This window comes from Camelus bactrianus, chromosome X (genome assembly GCF_048773025.1).
Source record: "Camelus bactrianus isolate YW-2024 breed Bactrian camel chromosome X, ASM4877302v1, whole genome shotgun sequence".
Classification (NCBI taxonomy): domain Eukaryota; kingdom Metazoa; phylum Chordata; class Mammalia; order Artiodactyla; family Camelidae; genus Camelus; species Camelus bactrianus.
Window position 1 is genome coordinate 60,776,743 of NC_133575.1, and position 22,461 is coordinate 60,799,203.

The following is a 22,461-nucleotide window of genomic DNA, read 5'->3' on the forward strand; positions in this document are numbered from 1 at the left end:
CCCAGCCTATTAGCCAATCCCAGGCGATTCTTCGAAAAGGCTCGGTGGGAAGGGGAGGAGGCCCCTGACGACGCGGCAAGGCGGGCCGCGGTCTGGAAAAGGCGAGCTGCTGTGACGCCCACCATGTGACAGGCCCCACCTTCCTCCGCCATTTTGAATTGTGGAGAGAAATTCGCGTTCTGAGAATTGTGGGAACCTTCGCTTTCCCATTTTGAAAGCTGGAGGACGTCATCATCTGACTGCTGGAAGCGTTTTTCAGAGAGTGAGGAATGCGGTGTTAATCTAACCTGACATCGATTCACAGTTAGTCCAGACCAGTTAATATAGCATCTTACCTTTATTCAGAATGTATTTATCGAGCGCCAGCTGTCTCTCAAGCACTGTTATAGTGTTGGAGACACAGCGGAAATTAAAGCAGACCAAAATCTCAGTTCTCAGGAGTATTTATATTCTATTTGGGGGAGGGACAATAATTTATATGTATATATATACGTATATATTATATATATATTTAATGATAAATGCTAGGGGAGAAAGTAAAGCGGGGGAAGGTGGGTGGGAGAACGCCCAGTGGGGGCGAACGAGAATTGCAATTTTAAAACGTGGTCAGAGATGGCCTCTCTGAGATGGTAATTCTGAAATAGTTGAAAAGGGGCGGTGATTATAAAAGGGTGGGAAAATCTGATAACATTGGAATTTCAGGGCGGTTAGGGAAGACCTTTCTTAGATGGTAATGCCTGAAGGAAGGTAGGGAATCAGTTCCCCGGCATGCACCTCCTGTTTTCACAGTTAAAGAAAAACAATTGGACCCACGTTTCAGGATGTTTCCTTGTTTCTTTCCCCATGTTTCTGTTTTCTGTGTTTTCAGGTAACACTCCAGCTACACTGGGTTTCTCACTATTCTTCCAGCAGACTAAACTTGTTCCCACCTCTACAACTTTACATAGGCTGGAATTTTTCCCTTCACATCTTTGCTCTCATCATCCAAGTCTCTCCTCAATTGTCATCTCCCCAGAGAACACTTCCCTAACCACCCTATCGAAAATTACAACTTCCCCATCCCCTTACCTGCTTCATTTTCTTTAAAGCACTTAATCTGAATATGTTATTTATTTGTTTTATCCCACCCCTTAAGAGCAGTAAACCTCTTTGTTTTGGTCACTGTTTTATCCCCAGCGAGCTCATAATAGGCTCTCAAATATTTTTTGAGAGCGTTCCGGCCTCAGCATGATGGCCACTTCATCAGCCTGGGGTATAAGTGTATTTCACTCCAGGAAGTTACAGCAATATCCCTCAGACTTCCCTGCTCAACTTCACATGATGCTTGATATTGTCATTTTTGACAATATGGAAATATGATTTAGATGCTATGTCTCTACTCAGTTTTGTCTTTTATTACATAATCATATACTAGAACTTTTACCTAGAATGTGTAAAATGAATTCTTCAGTGGCCTGCAATTGCTATTAAGCCTGTTAAGATTATGGCAATAACATTACCCACGCCTTCACATATTCTTGAGGCAAGTGTGGCTTAATGTAAAATATAAAATCGTAAAAGAAAATGTAAGTGAATATATCCATAGCCTTAGGGATGTGGAAGGACTTACTAAACATGACACAAAATCTATAAAAGGAATTACTGTTAAATACAACTTCATAAATAAAAGTAAAGCTTCTGAATGTCAAAACATAGGGTTAGTAAACTTAAAAGACAAATGAAAAACTGAAAAAAATTTCAACATGACATATGACAGTACAGAGGTAGTACTGATTTATAATAAAATTAAAAGAAAAATGACGGGGGAAGGTATAGCTCAGCAGCAGAGTGCATGCCTAACGTGCACAAGGTCCTGGGTTCAACCCCCAGTACCTCCATTAAAAATTACCCTCCCAAGATAAAAGAGAAATGACAAATTGGCAAAATATGTGATAAACATTGAATAAGCAGGTATGGCTGATACCACTATAGATGATCCCCAACTTAAAACGGTTCAACTACAATTTTTGGACTTCACCATAGTGCAAAAATGGAAATGTTAGCTATCTTGATTGTGGTGGTGGTTTCATAGGTGTATGCATCTATCAAAAATTCATCAAATTGTATATCTGAAATATGTGTAGTTTACAGAAATTATATCACAAAAAGGTGTTAAAAATAAAAATAACATATACACAAAGACAATGATAGGCATTCAACAGAAACTGTACTTCCAAGTTTGCAAGGCTATATGTAATAAATGTACAAAGATGTTAATCATAGTGAGGTGTATAATACTGAAATACTGAAAAATAAGAAAGAACTATTCAACAATAATTAGATACTTGACAGTACATCCATATAGTAGACTTATACATAGCCATTAAAAACGAGTAGCTAGATCTGGAAATATGTTTTTTAATGAAAAAAAATTTATAAAATAGTATGTATTATTCTATTTTTATATTAGAAAGATATATGTAAATACACATAGAAAAAAGTCTAAATGCATATACATGCAAATAAAATGTGAAAGGATTATTACACATTTTGACTTTCTGCTTTACCTTTTTCTGTGTTGTCTTGAATATTTACAATGTGAATGTATTATTTGGTATTGAGAGGAGGGGCCATTTTTATTTCAAAAGAACAAGTATCTCCCTATGTACTTATTCCTTCCGTGCTTCATTCAAGTATCCCTCCTTTCTTTCTTTCTTTCCTTCCTTCTTTTCTTTTCTCTTCTTTTCTTTCTTTCTTTCTTTCTTTCTTTCTTTCTTTCTTTCTTTCTTTCTTTCTTTCTTTCTTCCTTCCTTCCTTCCTTCCTTCCTTCCTTCCTTCCTTCCTTCCATTCATTTCTTCCTCTCTTTCTCCCATGTATTCTTCCGTGTTCTTTTATAAGCAAGGAGCTGCTTACTTCTGATATCTAGGAAATGACTTCTTCTCAAAACAATTTATCCCATGATGGCTTTCAGTTTCACCCTAAAACCCAAGGAAGCAACCACTGAATAATTCTCATTCAGTTTCCCTTTAGCCTAATTGCATTTCTCTCCCATGTGTTTTTTTACATATGTGTCATGTTCAGATGATTTTTATCTCTTCCTGGTGAAGTGACCCTTAACAGGAAAAAAAGAAAAGAATTTCCCAATTTTCCTTCTGTTCATTAATCAATAAAGTGTATTGATCATCTACTATATGATGATCTACTATTGATGGATCATCTACTATATTCCCAGCTGGTGGCGGGGAATAGATCAGTAAACCACAGACAAGAAGATCCTGCCCTTGTGGCAAGACAGACATTGAACAAATGCTTATAAATGTAATGAACATTACAAAGGAGACATATGGGTACAGTGGGAAGGGTATATGAAAGGCACATTTAACCTAGAGAAGTTGCCATTTTTAGCTGAGACTTGAGCTGAAGGAAGAATGATGGTTAGGGAGGGAAGGAAGATGAGGGAGGAGCCCTGAGAGAGGGAATAACCTGTAAAAGTCCCCTGGGGTGAGAAAATGGAAGCTTGGGAAATGAAAGAATAGCTCATTTTCTCTGGAAAATCTTTTTTTCTTCATAACACGCATCACATTGGAATTTATCTTGTCTATTTGTTTATGTTGTTCATTAATTATATTTTTATGTTTATAGTCTGTCAGTCTTCCCACTGGCCCACCCCCTGTGTAAAGTTCTATGGGAACTGAGGCTTTGCCCTACCCCATCACCACTCTATTTTCTAAGCCTAAAATACACAATAGACACTCATCAATATTTCAGGAGTGAATCAAAGAATTAATTTATGGATCAAATTAGAGATTTGGGATCTTATTCTTAGAGCAATGGGAAGTTGTTTGAATTTTAAAAAGAAATCATTTAAAAATGATGTGATAAAAGTTTTTTTTTTAAAACTTTAATCTTTAAAAACTTATCTTTATGGCTGCTATGTGCTTATGACTCCATTTTCTTTCTGGTGGATTTATCTACTATTTTGAGTCCAAACTCCTTTATCTTTAAGAAGTTCAGCTGGTTTTATTTCTTAAAAACATGACACCTCCCAAATATCTATTTAGTTTAGATACTGCCTCTAATGTCTAAGTAGCTGTAAATTTTTTTTTGAATAAGAATTACTGGCCAAAATCAATTAACTAGAAAACCAGTATCTGCTTCTTAGCACTTCCATTTTGCCTAAGTTCACTCCTTTAGGAGCTCATAATAATACTTAAGATATGAATGGGTTTTTAATGTTTTCTTCAGTAGCCCCTAAGGAAGGGGTTAGCAGGATGGGAAGAGACAAGTGAAAAGTAATCAGCAATTCATTCATTCAACAATATTTACTGTGTGACATGGCACTGTGCTAGACCTTGAGGCTATAGATATAAAAGATATAGTCCCTGTCCTGCAGAAGTTCACAATTCAGAAGAAGAGAGGCATCCTGGGAGTATGTAATTTCATCTGCAGTCATTTTGTGAAGATATGTAGAAGCCAAAATTGGTATGTTGGTTCCATTGTAGAGGCCCCAGCAACACTTTTTAGGAAGTCAGCCACAAGTTTGTATTTATAAAATGTTAGTGGTCTTAAAAATAAAGATTAGAGAGCGAAGCACACAAAGCATAAGATGAAAGCCCTTTTATCCTTTACCATCTGTAGAAGACTTTAAAAAAATTTTATTGAAGTATAGTTGATTTACAATGTTGTGTTAGGTTCTGGTGTACAGCAAAGTAATTAAGTTTTATATATATATATATTCTTTTTTCAGATTCTTTTCCATTATGGGTTATTACAAGAAATTTTGGGGAGGATATAGCTCAGTGATAGAGTACATGCTTAGCATGCATCAGGTTCCAGTACCTCCATTAAAATAAATAAATAAACCTAATTACCTCCCCCCCACAAATGGAAAAAAAGCAAGATACTGAATATAGTTCCCTGTGTTATACAGCAGGTCCTTGTTGTTTATCTATTTTTATACATAGTGGTATGTATATATAGTGGTGTGAACCTGTTAATCCCAAACTCCTAATTTATCCCTTCTCTTTCTCCTTTGGTAACGATAAGTTTGTTTTCTATGTCTGTGAGTCTGTTTTGGTTTGGTAAATAAGTTCATTTGTATCATACTTTAGATTCCACATTTAAGTGATATCATATAGTATTTGTCTTTCTCTTTCTGACTTACACTACTTAGTATGATAATCTCTAGGTCAATCCATGTTGTTGCAAATGGCATTATTTCATTCTATTTTATGGCTGAGTAGTATTCCATTCCATATATATATATCTTCTTTATCCATTCATCTCTCATTGGACGTTTAGGTTACTTCCATGTCCATGTCCCAGATACATGCCTAGGAGTGGGATTGCTGGATCATAAGGTAAGTCTATTTTTAATTTTTAAGGAACCTCCATACTGCTTTCCATATTGGCTACACCAATTTACATTCCCACCAACAGTGTAGGAGGGTTCCCTTTTTATGGAAGATATTTTTAACCTAAAAGCCTTGAGAACATCTTGTATATTCACCTTAGTCTAGTAGGAAATATTACAATTTGCTTCATTCCTAGCAGCACAATGCCATGTTTATACTAGCATTGTTATTGAAGACCTAGTTGCTCTAGAACTCAGTTTCTCTCCTTCAAAAAAGTACATAGTGATGCATTTGGTTCCTCCCACAAATTTCCTTAACTTAATTAACTCAGGTTATTTTCCTTCAGTAAAATATACTCTAGAAATTGGAAGTATTATTGAAAATTTTTAAACATAGTTGTAATAAAATATGTACTGATGCCTGGTTAACTACATTAGTAGTAGAGGAACTCCATAGATTTGCTGTCATGTCTTTTTTTCCAGCTATTATAGCAGCAGTGAAAGACCTCTCTTTACATTGTATGCTTTTGGGGAATATAAAAATAACCTGCTTAATGAAACAAGATCAAGCACCTTATGTATCCAAACATAAAGGTTTCAGATGGTCTGGTTTAGAACGCACAGGGCAGTTTTCCAACTCATGCCAAAAACAACCAGAAAGTAATCTGCCTGTACTAAATTAAGTGCAATATATCAGGGAGAAGACAGAAGGTCTGGATTTAGAGAAGAAGTACCCACTTTATCTCCAATTATTAATCTATTTTAATAAATACTTTGTCATTTAATTATTTAAACTGTGAAGAATAAAATGTTTAAAATAGATTAAGTTGACTATGCACTTTCGCTGACTTCAAACAACTTTATACCAAGTTTCTCTTTAGAGAGAGGATGAGTCTGTCCTTTTTTTTAATTTTTAATTTTTAAAATTTTTCTTGGGGGAGATAACTAAGTTTATTTATTTAATGAAGGTACTGGGGATTGAACCCAGGACTGTGTACATGCTAAGCATGCACTCTACAACTAAGCTATGCCCTCCCCCTGGATAACTCTGTCCTTGCTTCTTTTTTCCTTCCTCTTCAGTCACCATAAAAGCTTCAAGCACATCTGGTCCTGCACCCATCTAAACTCTCATATCCATAGAGGTCAGTTATAAATCCACTTCCATCTCCATCTGCACTGTTTTGCATCCTTTCAACATTTTCTGCTGAGCCCTCAGTACTAACACACCCCCTGCTCTCTTAACCTCTTTGTAGAAAGGGCTCTCCTTTTCAGCCCTTTGACTGAAAAGTGCCAGCTTCCCAAAGACCCCTCTCTCCCTGCAGACTCACTAGAAAAAAATACCCCAAGTACAGATCTTCCCCCTCACAGAACCTTTATATCTCACACCCAGAAGGAAAGCTGGGAGGAGCACTTAGTTTAAATACAGATTCCTAGGCCTCACTCTAGGAATCTTATCAGATCAGATGTTTTAGGGTAGAACTCAGGAATCTTCATTTTAAATAAACTCTCCAGAAGATTCAGATGCAGGTTATCTGCAAAGAAGTGTTTGGAAGATGGACGTTAGTTAAAACAATACTAATAGTTACCCTCTGTTGTGTTCCTAATATGTGCCAAGAACATTATGCACATTATCTCATTCGACTTCTATAAAAAAAAGCCCCCCCCCAACAAAAAGCCTTGAGAGATGTTATGAGTATTTTAAGGTTGAGGAAAATGAAGCATAAAGCAGCAAAACCAAAATTTGCATGAGATCACAGAACTAGTAAATAATGGAGACAGATTTGTCCTGTAAGTGCATGCTGATTCTAGTAATCCAGATCTCCCAGCTCCTAAACCAGGGTTTGAGTGAATAATAATACATTTAAAAATATTTTCTTAAAGATGATTGAAAAGAGAAAACCTGGCTCTGCTGGAAATTTTATTCTTCAGAAGTTTTATATATTTTACAATGCTAAAGATCTTAAATGGTCATGGTCTTTTCAAATAAAAGTTCCCTACCCCCTTTTTAATCCTCCCCATTGCAGAAATCAGCTTAAGACACTTCTTTTTTTAATTTTTTTTGCACTTTTTTATTGAATAATAGTCAGTTTACAATGTTGTGTCAATTTCTGGTGTACAGCATAATGTTTCAGTCATACATATACATACATATATTCCTTTTCATATTCTTTTCATTATAGGTTACTATGAAATATTGAATATAGTTCCCTGTGCAAGACAGTATAAACTTGTTGTTTATCCGTTTTATATATAGTAGTTTATATCTGCCAATTTCAAACTCCCAATTTATCCCTCCACCCCTTCCTTCTCCCCTGGTAACCATAAGTTTGTTCTTTATGTCTGTGAGTCTGTTTCTGTCTTGTAAATAAGTTCATTTGTGTCTTTTCTTTTTTGATTCCACATATAAGCATTATCATGTGGTATTTTTCTTTCTCTTTCTGGCTTACTTCATTTAGAATGACAATCTCCAGGTCCATCCATGTTGCTGCAAATGGCATTATTTTATTCTTTTTTATAGCTGAGTAGTATTCCATCATCTATCAATCGATTGATCAATCGATCGATCTATCTACAGCATCTTTATCTGGTCATCTGTCAATGGGCATCTGTATTGTTTCCATGTCTTGGCTATTGTAAATAGTGCTGCTGTGAACGTTGGGGTGCATGTGTTAAAGTAACTTATTTCTTTGGCTTAGATTAATTCCTTTTTTTTCTTTTTGGACAGGATAAAAGCACTTAGAAATACCTACAAAAAGGGTGCAGTCACTGACTTTAGGAAAGCCTGAATAATGCTCACCTGTTTCTAAGAACTCAAGATAATCTAGCTGTGAGAAAATGGTATCAATCTTCCATAATTCTGTATTTCCAGGAGAAATAGAATGCTGTTTAAAAATATGCCTTACTACCGATATATAAGTAGATAATAAAATTGATATTTATTGTGCACTCATGATGTGCCAGGCTCTGTACAAACATTAATCAGTCCTTTTAAGTCTCACAATAAACCACCTGTGACATCAGTATTGTTATACCCATATTAAAACTGGGAAAATTGAAGTTTAAAGTAACCATATCAAGCAATACAGTGAGTAAGTGGAGGAGCCAGGGATACAAACCGAGTTTGTGTGACTTTAGAGTCCAGGTTAGGTGCTTAATCTATCAAACTTCCACAAAGCAACCTTTCCATAAAACAGCACCCTTTAGGTAGATACAGAACTGCAAATGGGTTATTAAAGAAACACACCCATGAGAGTCAGATTAGGGAGTGGAAGAGAGTATTTTTATTTTGGATGCTTTTGTTTTCTCCATGGAGGATTGGGCCAGCAGATGCATCCATTTCTCAAATATGAAGTGCCCACTCTTCTTATAGCCATTTCATGTTGAGTGGTAGCTGCCCTGCTCTAGTTTGAGCACTGAGCAGAGGAGAGGAAATACCTTGTGCTTCTTTTCACTCAGTGCACTATCTTCTCCATCATGGCTCTCAGTTACTCCCATACTGGAAGGCACACTTGTGCTTGCAAAGGAAGGGTTATTGCTTGAATCGGCCTGATTATAAATGGCCTACAAACCTCCCTTCTGGACAGAGGTGGGCCTATTTCTTAAAGATCAAAGAGTAAGGAATCTTCATTTCTCTGATTCTGGATGCCCAAATCTTGGGTTACTGTTCCATTTTTGAAGAAAATCTTCTACAAAAAGATACACAGTAACACAAATATCATCATACTAAGACATATAACTAGATTTTCCTACTCTCTTCTTAATCTGTAATTAGATTGAGTGAGAAGCCTAAAATCATAAACAGAGTATCAGACTTAGGCAGCAGTGTAGCTGGACTGGTCACTTTATATTATAAAGTTGAAATTGTGCAGTTTAGCTGATTCATGCTGCCGGTTGAATAAATGCCGTAAAAGCTGACACAATATGAGGTGAGGAACCTAAGAGACACCAATGTAGTTCATGTGAGCTCTAACCCTGAGCAAAGCTGCCAGATAGACAAAGTTCATTTTGGTTGTTCCTTTGGCATTCCTCCCCAGCTAGACTTGTGAGCATCTACCCCAGGAATCTCATTGTCAGTGTTTAGCCAACATCAGTTATTTCTAATCATATTCAAAAGTTTTGTTATATCCCCTCGCTGTCAAGTGATTTTTTTCCTTTAAACTGACTCATCTTTTAAAATGTAAATATGTTTATTTAAAAGGATATTTTGCATCACTATTATAAATAGAAAACCACTATCACTAGTATCACTTATCATAAATGGAGGAAAATCATACAAATCAATACATAATTAGTAAAATACAGAAACTTCAGCTTAATATCACCTAAGAGCATGCTGACTAACATAAGCAAGGGAAACCTTGTTTATGGATTCATATTCCTGGCCTAGAACCTAATGCTGTCCAGATATTATTACTGCATTATGTTCCTTTCTTCCCTCCCAAATTAAGCCAGTTATATAGTTTATTCTCTTAAGGCTCAAGCCTCCTTCATGGCCTATTCCAATGTGATAATTAGCTCAAATTGAATAAACCAGTTTCCAGTTTAGGAGAAAGGATTGAAAGAGATTCTCTCCAGATAATACATATGGGTTTTAACTCTTGCCTTTTTGAGATAATTTTTTCTTGAAACCAGTGATTTCCAAACCTCCAAATCACCGGTACCAGAGCCTACCCTGGCAGGTCTGATTCCAGTACGACTGAGGTGGAGTCCAGATATCTATATTTAAAAACAAACAAACAAATAAACAAATAAACCTCCCAAAGTAATTTGAACTTATTTGGGAACTTTGGTATAACCAAAAGAGAGGTCTTTGGGGAGGAGCCATAGCAGATTGGTGGGGAAGATATTTTCAGGTGGGAATGCGGAATGCTTGATGATTGGTATTTGTCAAATCACACTGTAGGCACTTAATAAAGACAAGTTTAGTTCTGTAGACTTGAGTACCTCAAGAAGAATTAACTTGGAACAAATGAGTTATATTATTATTTTAAGAGAATTTCAAAGAAATAGTGCCAGATACAGGAATGTATAGTTTGTGTGTGTAGAGGGATAAACAGGAAGCCTGAATCATATGCAAGTATTCCAAATATACATCCGATAAACATGGAATTTCAAATCAACTGAATGATAGATTACTTTTTTCATTTTCATATTCTTTTCACCATAAGTTACTACAAGATACTGAATATAGTTCCCTGTGCTATACAGTATGAACTTGTCATCTAGCTCTTTAATATATATTAGTTAGTATCTGCAAATCTCTAATTCCCAATTAATCCTTTCCCACCCCCTTCACCCCCAGATAACCATAAGTTTGATTTCTATGTCTGTAAGTCTTTTTCTGTGTTGTAAATTAGTTTTTTTAGATTCCACATATAAGTGATATCATATGGTATTTTTCTTTCTCTTTCGGGCTTACTTTACTTAGAATAACATTCTCCAGGGCCTTCCGTGTTGCTGCAAATGGCATTATATTATTCTTTTTTATGGCTGAATAGTAGTCCACTGTATACATATACCACTATGTCTTCATCCAATCATCTGTCGATGGGCATTTAGGTTGTTTCCATGTCTTGTCTATTGTAAGTAGTGCTGTCATAAATGTTGGGATGTATGTGTCTTTTTCAATTAAGGTTCCCTCTGGAAATATGCCCAGGAGTGGAATTGCTGGCTCATATGGTAAATCAATTTTTGGTCTTTTGAGGAATCACCATATTGTTTTCCATAATGGCTGCACCAAACTACATTCCCACAACAGTGTAGGAGGGTTCCCTTTTCTCCACACCCTCTCCAGAATTTGATATTTGTGGACTTCTGAATGATGGCCATTCTGAATGGTGTGAGGTGATACCTTATTGTAGTTTTGATTTGCATTTCTCTGATAATTAGCAATATTGAGCATTTTTTAATGTGCCTATTAGCCATTTGCATGTCTTAATTAGAGCATTGCTTATTTAGATCTTTTGCCCATTTTTGGATTGGGTTGTTTGCTTTTTTAAAATTAAGTTGTATGAGCTGTTTATATATTCTGGAGATTAAGCCCTTGTCAGTCTCATATTTTGCAGATTTTTTTCTCCCATTCTGTAGGTTGTATTTTGTTTTGTTTATGGTATCCTTTGCTGTGCAAACACTTATAAGTTTAATTGGGTCCTATTTGTTTATTTTTGCTTTTGTTTCTATTGCTTGGTTAGACTGCCGAAGGAGAACATTGCTGAGATATATGTCAGATAATGTTTTGCCTATGTTTTCTTCTAGGATATTTACTGTGTCTTGTTTAATGTTTAAGTCTTTAAGCAATTTTGAGTTTACTTTTGTGTATGGTGTGAGGGAATACTCCAACTTTGTTGATTTACATGCAGCTGTCCAGTTTTCCCAACACCATTTGCTGAAGAGACTGTCTTTACTCCATTGTTCTTGCCTCCTTTATCAAAGGATTGGCATAAGCTCTTCTTTGTATGTTTGATAGAGTTCCCCAGTGAAGCTGTTGGGTCCTGGACTTTTGTTGGCAGGGAGGTTTTTTTTTTTTTTTATTGCTGATTCTATTTCACTTCTAGTGATTGGTGTGTTCAAGTGATCTATTTGTTCTTGATTCAGTTTTGGTGCACTGTATATTTCTAGAAACTTGTCCGTTTCTTCTAAGTTGTCCAATTTATTACCATATCCGTGTTCATAGTATTCTCTTATTTTTTTGTATTTCTTATTTTTACATTTTTTATTGAGTTATAGTCATTTTACAATGTTGTGTCAAATTCCAGTGTAGAGCACAATTTTTCAGTTATACATGAACAAACATATATTCATTGTCACTTTTTTTTCACTGTGAGCTACCACAAGATCTTGTATATATTTCCCTGTGCTATACAGTATAAACTTATTTATCTATTCTGCATATGCCTGTAAGTATTTACAAATTTTGAAATCCCAGTCTGTCCCTTCCTACCCTCTCACCCCCTTGGCAACCACAAGTTTGTATTCTATGTCTGAGTCTGTTTCTGTTTTGTATTTATGTTCATTTTTTTTTTTTTTTAGATTCCACATATGAGCGATCTCATATGGTATTTTTCTTTCCCTTTCTGGCTTACTTCACTTAGAATAACATTCTCCAGGGACATCCATGTTACTGCAAATGGCATTATGTTGTTGGTTTTTATGGCTGAATAGTATTCCATTGTATAAATATACCATCTCTTCTTTATCCATTCATCTGTTGATGGACATTTAGGCTGTTTCCATGTCTTGGCTGTTGTAAATTGTGCTGCTATGAACATTGGGGTGCAGGTGTCTTTTTGAAGTAGGGTTCCTTCTGGATATATGCCCAGGAGCAGGATGACTGCGTCATATGGTAAGTCTATTCCTAGTCTTTTGAGGAATCTCCATACTGTTTTCCACAGTGGCTGCACCAAACTACATTCCCACCAGCAGTGTAGGAGGGTTCCACTTTCTCCACAGCCTCTCCAACATTTGCCATTTGTGGACTTTTGAATGATGGCCATTCTGGCTGATGTGAGGTGCTACCTCATTGTAGTTTTGATTTGCATTTCTCTGATAATTAGTGATATTGAGCATTTTTTCATGTGCCTATTGATCATTTGTGTTTCTCCCTTGGAGAATTACTTGTTTAAGTCTTCTGCCCATATTTGGATTGGGTTGTTTATTTTTTTCTTATTATGTCATATGAGCTGCTTAGATTTTTTGCATTTTTGTGGTGTTGGTTGTAATCTTTCCATTTTCTCTCCTTATTTTGTTTATTTGTGTCCTCTCTCTTTTCTTCTTGATGAACCTGGCCTAAGGTTTATCAATTTTGTTTACTCTTTCAAAAAATGAGCTCTTGGTTTGACTTTTAGTTCTATTGTTTTTTAAATCTCTATTTTAGGTATTTCCTCCCTGATCTTTATTATTTCCTTCCTTCTGCTGACTTTGGGTTTTGTTTGTTCTTCTTATTCTAATTCTTTTAGGTCGTAGGTTAGTTTGTTTGAGATTGTTCTTCTTTTCTGAGGAAGGCCTGAATCACTGTGAACATCCTTCTTAGGGCTGCTTTTGCTGCATCCAATAGATTTTGTATGGTTGTGTTTTCATTGTCATTTGTCTCAAGGTATTTTTCAGTTCCTTCTTTGATTTCATCTTTGACCCATTGGTTTCTTAGTAGTATGTTGTTTAGTTTCCATGCTGTCATTTTTTTTCTCATTTGTTTCTCTGTGGTTGATTTCTAGTTTCACTGCATTGTGGTCATAGAAGACGCTTGAAATAATTTCTATCCTCTTAAATTTGCTGAAGCTTCTTTTGTGTCTGAGTATGTGGTCTATCCTAGAGAATGGTCCATGAGCACTTGAAAAGGATGTATATTCAGTTTTTTTGAGATGTAACATCCTAAAAATATCAACCCAGTCCAACTGTTCTATTGTGTCATTTAGTATCACTATTGTCTTACTGATTTTCTGTCTGGAAGACCTGTCCAATGATGTTAGTGGGGTGTTAAAGTCTCCTACTTTTATTGTATTCCCACCAATTTCTCCCTTTATGTCTGTTAGTATTTGTTTTATATATTTAGGTGCTCCTATATTGGGTGCATACATGTTAACAAGTGTAATATTTTATCTTGCATTGCTCCTTTGATCATTATATAAGTTTCCTTATCTCTCTTTGTGGCCTTTGTTTTAAAGTATACTTTGTCTGATATGAGTATTGCTATTCCTGGTTTCTTGTCATTTCCATTTGCATGAAGTATCTTTTTCCATCCTCTCACTTTCAATCTATGTGTGTCCTTCACTCTAAAGTGGGTCTCTTGTAGGCAGCATATTGTAGGCTTTTGTTTCATTATCCAACCTGCCACTCTATGTCTTTTGATTGGAGCGTTCAGTCCCTTGACATTGATAGTAATTTTTGATAGATGTGTGTTTATAGCTGCTTTGAATTTTGTTTTCCAGTTGATTTGGCATTTCTTCTTTGTTCCTTTCTTTTCCTTCTTTTTGTGGTTTGATAATTTTCTTTTGTATTACCTTCATTTCTTTTTGTTTTTTTATGACTCTATTGTATACTTTTGATTTGTGTTTACCCTCTTTTTCAAGCATGCTAATTCCTTACTGTATCTGTTTGGTTTAGACTGATAGTCATGTAGGCCCAAATGCATCCTAAAAAGAATAAAGAAAAAAAGAACAGAGAGAGGAAGAAAAATCTATATTTCCATGTTATTTTCTCCTACCTTTTATGATTTTGATGTTATTTATTTATTAACATCTTCACGTTTATTCTCTTTCAATTCACTGTAGTTATTGCATTTCCAATTATGGTTTTCTCATTTCTGTAGTTTCTTTTCTATTTAGAGTTAATCTTTCCGTATTTCTTTTATCATAGGTTTAGTATTCTGAATTCTTTTAGTTTTTGCTTGTCTGTGAAATTCTTTTTCTCTCTTTCTAGTCTAAAGGGTAATCCTGCTGAATAGAGTATCCCAGGTTGCAGCTTTTTCTCATTCGGGACTTTGAATGTATCTTGCCACTCCCTTCTGGCTAGCAGTGTTTGTGTAGAGAAATCAGATGAAAGCCTTATGGGGGTTCCTTTGTAACTAACTTTTTGTTTTTCTCTTGCTGCCTTTAGAATGCTTTCTTTATCTTTAACTTTGGCCATCTTAATTATAATATGTCTTGGTGTACGTCTGTTTGGGTTCTTCTTCTTTGGGACCCTCTGTGCCTCCTGTACTTGGATATCTGTTTCTTCTTTAGGTTTGAAAAGTTTTCAGTCATGATTTCTTCAAAAACCTCTTCAATCCCCTTTTCTCTTTCTTTTCCTTCTGGGACCCTTATTATGAATAGGTTGGCATGTTTTATATCATCCCAAAGGTCCTTTATGTTGTTTTTATTAGTTTTTACTTACTTTTCTGTCTGCTCTTCTGATTGGGTGACTTCTGTTATCCTGTCTTCTGAGTACTTATTTGTTCCTCTGCATTATCTAATCTGCTTTTGACTGCCTTTAGTTCGGCTCTTATCTCAGCCATTGAATTTTCTGTTTTTAATTGGCTCTTCTTTATAGTTTCAATTTCCTTTTTAAAGTATTCTCTGTCTCTATTCATAGTCTCTTTTAGTTCCTTTATTGCCTTGATCATTCTCTTTTTGAAATCATGATCTAGTAGACTTTTGAGGTCTATTTTATTGATCATTCTTTCATGGGATTTCTCTTGTTTTAATTTGGAATGGTTCTTCTGCTTCTTCATTTTACTTATGTTTCTTCTATGTATTTAGGAGTATCAGTTATCTCCTGTGGTCTTCAAAGGCTGTTTTATTTTTGGTTTGTTTGTTTTTATTTAAAGTGGGAGCATTCCTGTGTAGACTGTGTTCATCTAATAGTTCTGTTGTGATGGCTGTTCTTAGTACGAGATGGTTGCCATGTCTTTCTTCCATGAGCATTGGCTGTTATTCCTTTGATTGGGAGTGTTGTTGGCTTTGTGGTGATCAGAGCCTGCCTTGATTGTTGTTGTTTAGTGGTACCTCCTTTTGTTTTCCCTTGTGGTTGTCACAGCTTTGACAGAGGACTGGTCTGTTGCTGGGATAGAGGCTTCTAGACCCATTTCTGATTTGTTGTGTGTAGTAGGCAGGGTTAGAACACTTCAGCTGTCAAGAAGAGTAGGCAGGAGATGTCCACTGGGAAATGCCCTTTTGGTGTTGCCTGTCACTTGTTTTGTGGGCTTACAGAGTACTGTACTGACCCTCCCTTTGTCCCTGCCTTAGCTGCAGGAATGTCAGCCACCTGCTCTTGTGTCCTCCAGGTTCTGAGCCCCAGGAACCACCAGTGCAGATCCACCAATGTCAGGCACTAGAACCCACCATAGCAAGCATGCATTCACACATCTCAATCTGTGATGTGCCACAGTTTTGGTGCATACCCCAGCCCTGCATCCACATTCAGTACTGTATGCTGGCTTGTAGTAAATACCCGTACTCACCCCACAATGAGTCAGGACTCCACTCACTGCTTTTTTGTCTCAGAGGTGCAGGTCCACAAAGGATCCAGAGAGAGCAAATCCGCTCTCTCTGCCTGGTACTGTAAACAAGTCTCACTCCTGCCTGTGAAGTTGCAGGGTCGCAGGGTATGGATTCAGCCTTCAGCCCTGCCTCTCCACAGCAGTGATGGTTATGATTGAGTGCCACCTCTCTTCTCGCGAGAACACACCAACAATGGAACCAAAGGGAGAAAGAGGCTATGGTGTGGTTGCGTTGTGCCCCTCTCCCCCTGCCACCAACAGTGATGTTTTCTTTTAATGGCGGTCCCAGTCTGTTCTGTTTTGCACACACTCCCAACCAGAGTTCACACTGCCCGCCAGTCCCCTGAGGCTGCCTCTGTGCAGTGGGCCCCAGCCCTCTACCTGGGCTCCTCACCCACCTCCAGGAGCCAGTCTTGGCTCATCCTTGCTGGCTTGCATCTAGGGCCAGGGATCGCAGGGACCCTCCTTGTCAGTTTCCCTTAGTTCTGTTTGCTGTCACTTTCCACTCTGAGCTTTGGAAGCTCTGCTTCTGTCCCCACTGACCTCCCAGTTGGAGAGGGTTTGTCCCAGCATGAGAGTGCCCTTCCTTCTATGCCACTCCCTCCCTGCAGAACCGGTCCTGCACCAATTTTTTCTTTGTCCTTTTTTCTTACCAGATTTTGTGAGAATCCTCCTCTATTTTGAAATGAGAAACACTCTGCCAGAGTTCAGTAGGTGTTCTGTGCAATTTGTTGGTCTCATAGATGCAATTCTTGGTGTATTTATGGGAGAGGGTGAGCTGTGAGTCTTTCTGCCATCTTGGCTGTGCCCCTCATCTTAACCATTTTTAAGTGTGCAGTTTAACAGTGTTAAGTATATTCACATTGTTGTGAATTATTGTATTTGTTAATAAATTATGGCATACTTTATGATGAAATATTATTGTACCCTTAAATCCATTTATTTTAGTTTAATGATATGGAAAATTTTGTGACATACTCTTAGGTAAGAAAAATCAGTTTATAACATGACATGCACATTATGATTCTAATTTTGTTTCAGAGATATTTAAAGCAGTGTTTATGTTTTTGAAGAATTTTTAATTTCACAGCAAAATTAGGGGAAGGTATAGAGATTTCCCATATACACCCTACCCTTACACATGTCTAACTTTTCCTACTATTAACGTCACTCACCAGAATGGTACATTTGTTACAACTGATGAACTGATATTGGCATGTCATTGTTGCCCAAAGTCCATGGTTTACATTAGGGTTCCGTTTTTGTGTTGTATAGTCTATGGGTTTGGACAAATGTATAATCACATGTATCCATTGTTATAGTATCATACAAAGTGTTTTTGCTGCCTAAGATGGTCTGTGCTCTGACTCCCCTGTGATCTGACTATTCTTCCCTCCATCCTTCTCCCTGAACCTCTGGAAATCACTGATTTTGCTACGATCATCATAGTTTTTCCTTTTCTAAATGTAATATAGTTGGAATCCTATCATATGTAGCCTTTAAAGACATTTTATAAACATAGGATAAACAAGTCTGGAAGGATATATATTTAAATGTTGATATGTATATTTCTGAGTTCTGGCATTACAGGTGATTATTTCCCAAAGTTTTTGCAAGAAATATGCATTACTTTTGTACTCAGAAGAAAAAAAGTAAATGTTACAGACAAGAAAGAGGTTTTTATCTCTAGAGTAATCAATTTTTCCTCATCTTCCTTCTGCATCACAAATTGCCCATTAGACTGTAACTATCATGTGGGCAGAGATTAGGTTTTTTTTTTTTAATTTCCCCTGTACTTCCTGCCACAGTGTATACAGTGTTCTGTACTCAATAAATGTTGACTAACCTCATTCGTGCATGTGCATACATATAAGCCTATGTACCTATATGGGCATGCATATTTAAATATGTAAACCTCTTTCTCATCAGTAATGAGAAAAAAAGTGACAGGGTTTTTTGAAAAGTGCTATAGTTCTGCATACTTTTTGGCCATATGTTGGGAAAGGAAAGTACTTGCCAAGGCTAAGAGTACAAAGTGACCATTGAAGATTTGGGGGCCTAACAGTCAAGTGTGTCAGTTTTAGCCCAAGCAATTATTTTCTTGTTCTATCTCTGTTTGGATGCTATTGAGTCTGGCCCCAATCTGCTATGATTCTACTAATTAGTTTGTCTGAATATTTGACTGAAAATATTTAAATAAAATGCCACATACCACTGCAACTGGTAAATGGGCTGTCTGTACCCACCCGAGGCTCCTTGTTAGAAGCCAGCATTAAATCACCTGAAGTGGTAGGGCTTTGTCCTGTTGGGAGGGTGGTGAGCAAGACAGGCTTACAGGTCTTTACTCACATTTCATTTTTCACCTCCAGAACATACTCCACAGCAAAACTGAGATAAAAGTACAAAGTTTGTACTTTAGGATATCAGTAGGTGCCCAAGAGAGAGTGACTGTTAAAATCCCTCAAACCACTAAATTATTTTTAAAAAGGCTTCTAACAAGCTCCTCAGAATCATACAGCAGAGCTCAAGGATTTATACATTTGTTACCAGAAATAGGAGGACAGGATAAAGACCCAGTTTCAGCCCTTGATGATTTGATATTTTAAAAACAGTCATGTCTGTGCAAGGAAAGCATGGAATGTGGAGGACATATTAAAGGCAGATTATAGCTTATCCTTAATTATAGCTGCAGCTGAGCTGAGGACATGGGTTGAAGCCTCATCATGACTCAAGCCTTCCCGCAGAGACACGGCAGGTATCTGGGTAGGACTTCTGCTTCCTCAAAGCCTCTGGTAGAGAATTATTGATTCTGAAATCTCCTGTAGGATTTCACAGGAGAAGTGGGGACTAAAGAGGTAGGAGTTTAGAAATATGGGCAAATTGACCAATTATGAATTTGTACTGGCTCATTAAATTAACCCATTAGAGGCTGTATCTGGGGGACACACTAATGCCACTGTCTTCTTACATACTTATTGAGCTATCAAAGTATAAAATGTCATTATTAAAATCTGAAGTTCCATGCAGCAGTCCTTGGCTTAATATTCCTTCTGCTCAGCAGCAAGCCCTATAACTCTCCCACACCCAAATCCTGGCGGCACTATCCCTACAGTCAGCAAAGATTTAATAGCAGTGGACACTAGTGAGGTCTCTTGTGACTCCTTTTACAAATTAACCAGGAAATTTTTGTTTGTGAGTAAATAAGTCTTAACCCACTTTGAGCCCCCCTCAGCCACATCAGGTCTTACATTGGGAGTGATATCTGCTAAAAATCCTATACTTTGCATTTTGTGGGGAGATGCAGGGAATACCCTTGTCATGAAGAAAACATGAGAACTGGCATAGGAGACAATGAGCATTCTAATTTTCTAAGCAAAGCATTCCTAGTCTAGAAGCCTGTGGTCCTACTAACACCTTTGTCCTGTGAACCTTCTATACCACTGGCAGTCTGTACCCTTACAGAATATACTCACAGCCTCTAATCTAATGACTACAATCTGAGTCTCACCTTTGCATACTAGGCCCTAAATAAATATTTGTTAGATGAATAAATGAATGAATCTAGAGAAATTATATTTTTTTAGTGCCTGCTAGTGTTAAATTGAGTATAAATGAGCTTTCAAAATATAGTCCATCTTAAAATGTATGAGCAACTGTAGAGTGGACCTTTGAGAAGAAAGATTGTCTAAAAGTGACCTCTGAGCATCGGTTCTAGATATTTTTCTTTAGCAGTTCAGCTTCTATGCTGTGCCACTCACTTCACCTCTTTTTGTTCCTTATCTTACAGATTTTTGAAGACTCAGAAATCTGACCTTTGTAGTTCTTAAAGTCTGCATACTGACTGCTTTCATTGTCTCCTGGCTGAGTGATTTTATATTCTGGTATTTTATTTTCACATTATTGTTGGTCTGGCCAATGCCCATTTCTTATTTATTTATTCCTTTTCATCTTCATATAGGATTCCCATTTTGCTCCCCACTCTCCATATACATCTATTCTAACATGTTTAGTGTGTATCTTTTAATTTATAGGTATGTGCATATTTTCAATTGTATGTTAATGGCATTATGTTGTATATCTCATTTCCCCTTCAGCACTGTATTTAAAAGCACCTTCCATTTTGCTATGTGCACATCTAGCTCATTGCTTTTTCCTACCACATTCACTCTCCGAGCATCCTCCACTTCCCACTATCATAAACCATGCTGCAGTGAACCAATGTAAGAACTTGGGATGTCAACTCAGGAACAGAATTTCTGGGGCATAGGACATGCATTAAATTTAACTAATTTTTAACTGCTTTAATTAGTTTTAACTGCTTCCAGTTAGTTTTTCAGAATCATGCTACAGATCTACACTCCTACCTGCATGAGAGTTCCTACAGCCCCAGTCTCCACTAGAACTTGGCATCATCCTGCTTTCTAATTTTTATCAGTTTAATAGGTACAAAGTGGTATTTCATTGTTTAAATTTACATTTCTCTGATTATGAATAAGCTTGAGCATCTCTACATATGCTTTATTAGTCTTTTGGGTTTTCTGTTGTGTAAGTTGCCAATAAATATCACTTGCCTATTTTTCTACTGAAGTTGCTGATTTTTTGTTGTTGACTTTCCAGAGTTCTTGTGTGCTTTAGATATTCTTTGTTCGTTTTAGACATTGAAAGTATTTTCTCTAATTTTATCATCTTCCTATTAGTTTTATGCATGGTATTTTATGTTGACTAGATATACTTAATCTTAACATAATTAAATTTAACAAAAATTTGCCTTATAGTTAGACTTTTAGGATTTTGTTTCCACTCTAAGTTCAGAGAAGCAAATAATTCTTAAGGAACCTGGAGTCCACCATGAGAAACGTAAGACTAACTTAAAAGAGAATTAAACATTAGGAGTAGGAGGAGGAGTTACACACAGAGTCAGTTACCCTAATGTAGCTACTGTTCATTGGGTGCAAGATAGAAGGAATCAAATCATTCTCACAATCCTAAGAATGGTCCTGAGGCAGAGCAATGTCATATTTGTCATTTTAATTCATTTTATTTTTAAATACTTTACTGAGAAATGATTGACACAATGATTAGCACATAAATTCTAATAAGTATTGACATATGTATGTCACCATGAAGTCCCCAAATCAAGACAATAAATACATCCATCCCTCCCAAATTTTCCACATTCCACATTTTTAATCCCTCCCAACCCTCATCACTTCCCAACCTCCATCCCCCCTTCCCATGTCTATAGACAACCCCATCACAATTTTAGATTATTTTACATTTTGAAGTTTTATGTAAATGGAATCAAATAGTAAATGCTTTTATCTGGCTTGTTTTACCCAGCAGAATTATTTTGAGATTCATCCATGTTGTCATGTGTATAGTTTGTTCCTTTTTATCCCTAAGAAGTATTCCATTGTATAGGTATACCATGTTTCATTTATCCACATATCTGTTAATGGACATTTGGGTTGTCTTTACTTTTTGTCTGTTATTGATAATGCTGCTATGAACATTAATGTATATATCTTTGTATGGACTTATGCTTTAGTTATTTTAGGTAAATACCTAGGAAAGAAGTCGCTGGAACACATGGTAGATGTGTTTTACCTTCATGAAACATTCCAAAGTGATTACACCAGTTTACATTCCCATCAGCAACATATGAGAGTTCTAGCTGTTCCACATTCTCACCAACATTTAGTATGGTTAAGAAGTCTGCTGCATTTCTATACACTAAGAATGAACTATGAGAAAGAGAAATCAAATAAACAATCCCATTTACAATCATATAAAAATAATAAAATATCTAGGAATTAACCTACCTAAGGAGGTAAAAGACCTGTACTTGGAAAACTATGAGATACTGATGAGAGAAATTGAAGACTACACAAACAGATGGAAAGATATACCCTGTTCTTGGATTGAAAGCATCAATATTGTTAAAATGGCCATACTACTTAAGGCAATCTACAGATTCAATAAGATCTCTATCAAAATACCAAGGGCCTTTTTTTCAGAACTAGAACAGGTAATTTAAAAATTTTTATGGATACATGAAAAGCTTTGAATTGAGAAAGAAGATCAGAGCTGGATGAATCACAGTCCCTAACTTCAGACTATACTAGAAAGCTACAGCAATCAAAACAGTATGGTACT

The 22,461-nt window shown here is 36.5% G+C and overlaps 1 long non-coding RNA gene across 1 annotated transcript; it reads left to right on the forward strand.

Annotated features, from left to right (window-relative positions):
* Window positions 1-124: 124 nt before the first annotated feature.
* LOC141576440 (uncharacterized) lies at window positions 125-20,831 on the forward strand. The gene is made up of 3 exons (XR_012504853.1): window positions 125-303; window positions 5,282-5,340; window positions 20,093-20,831. It is a non-coding gene; the product is annotated as an uncharacterized LOC141576440 (long non-coding RNA).
* The last annotated feature ends 1,630 nt before the right edge of the window (window positions 20,832-22,461 follow it).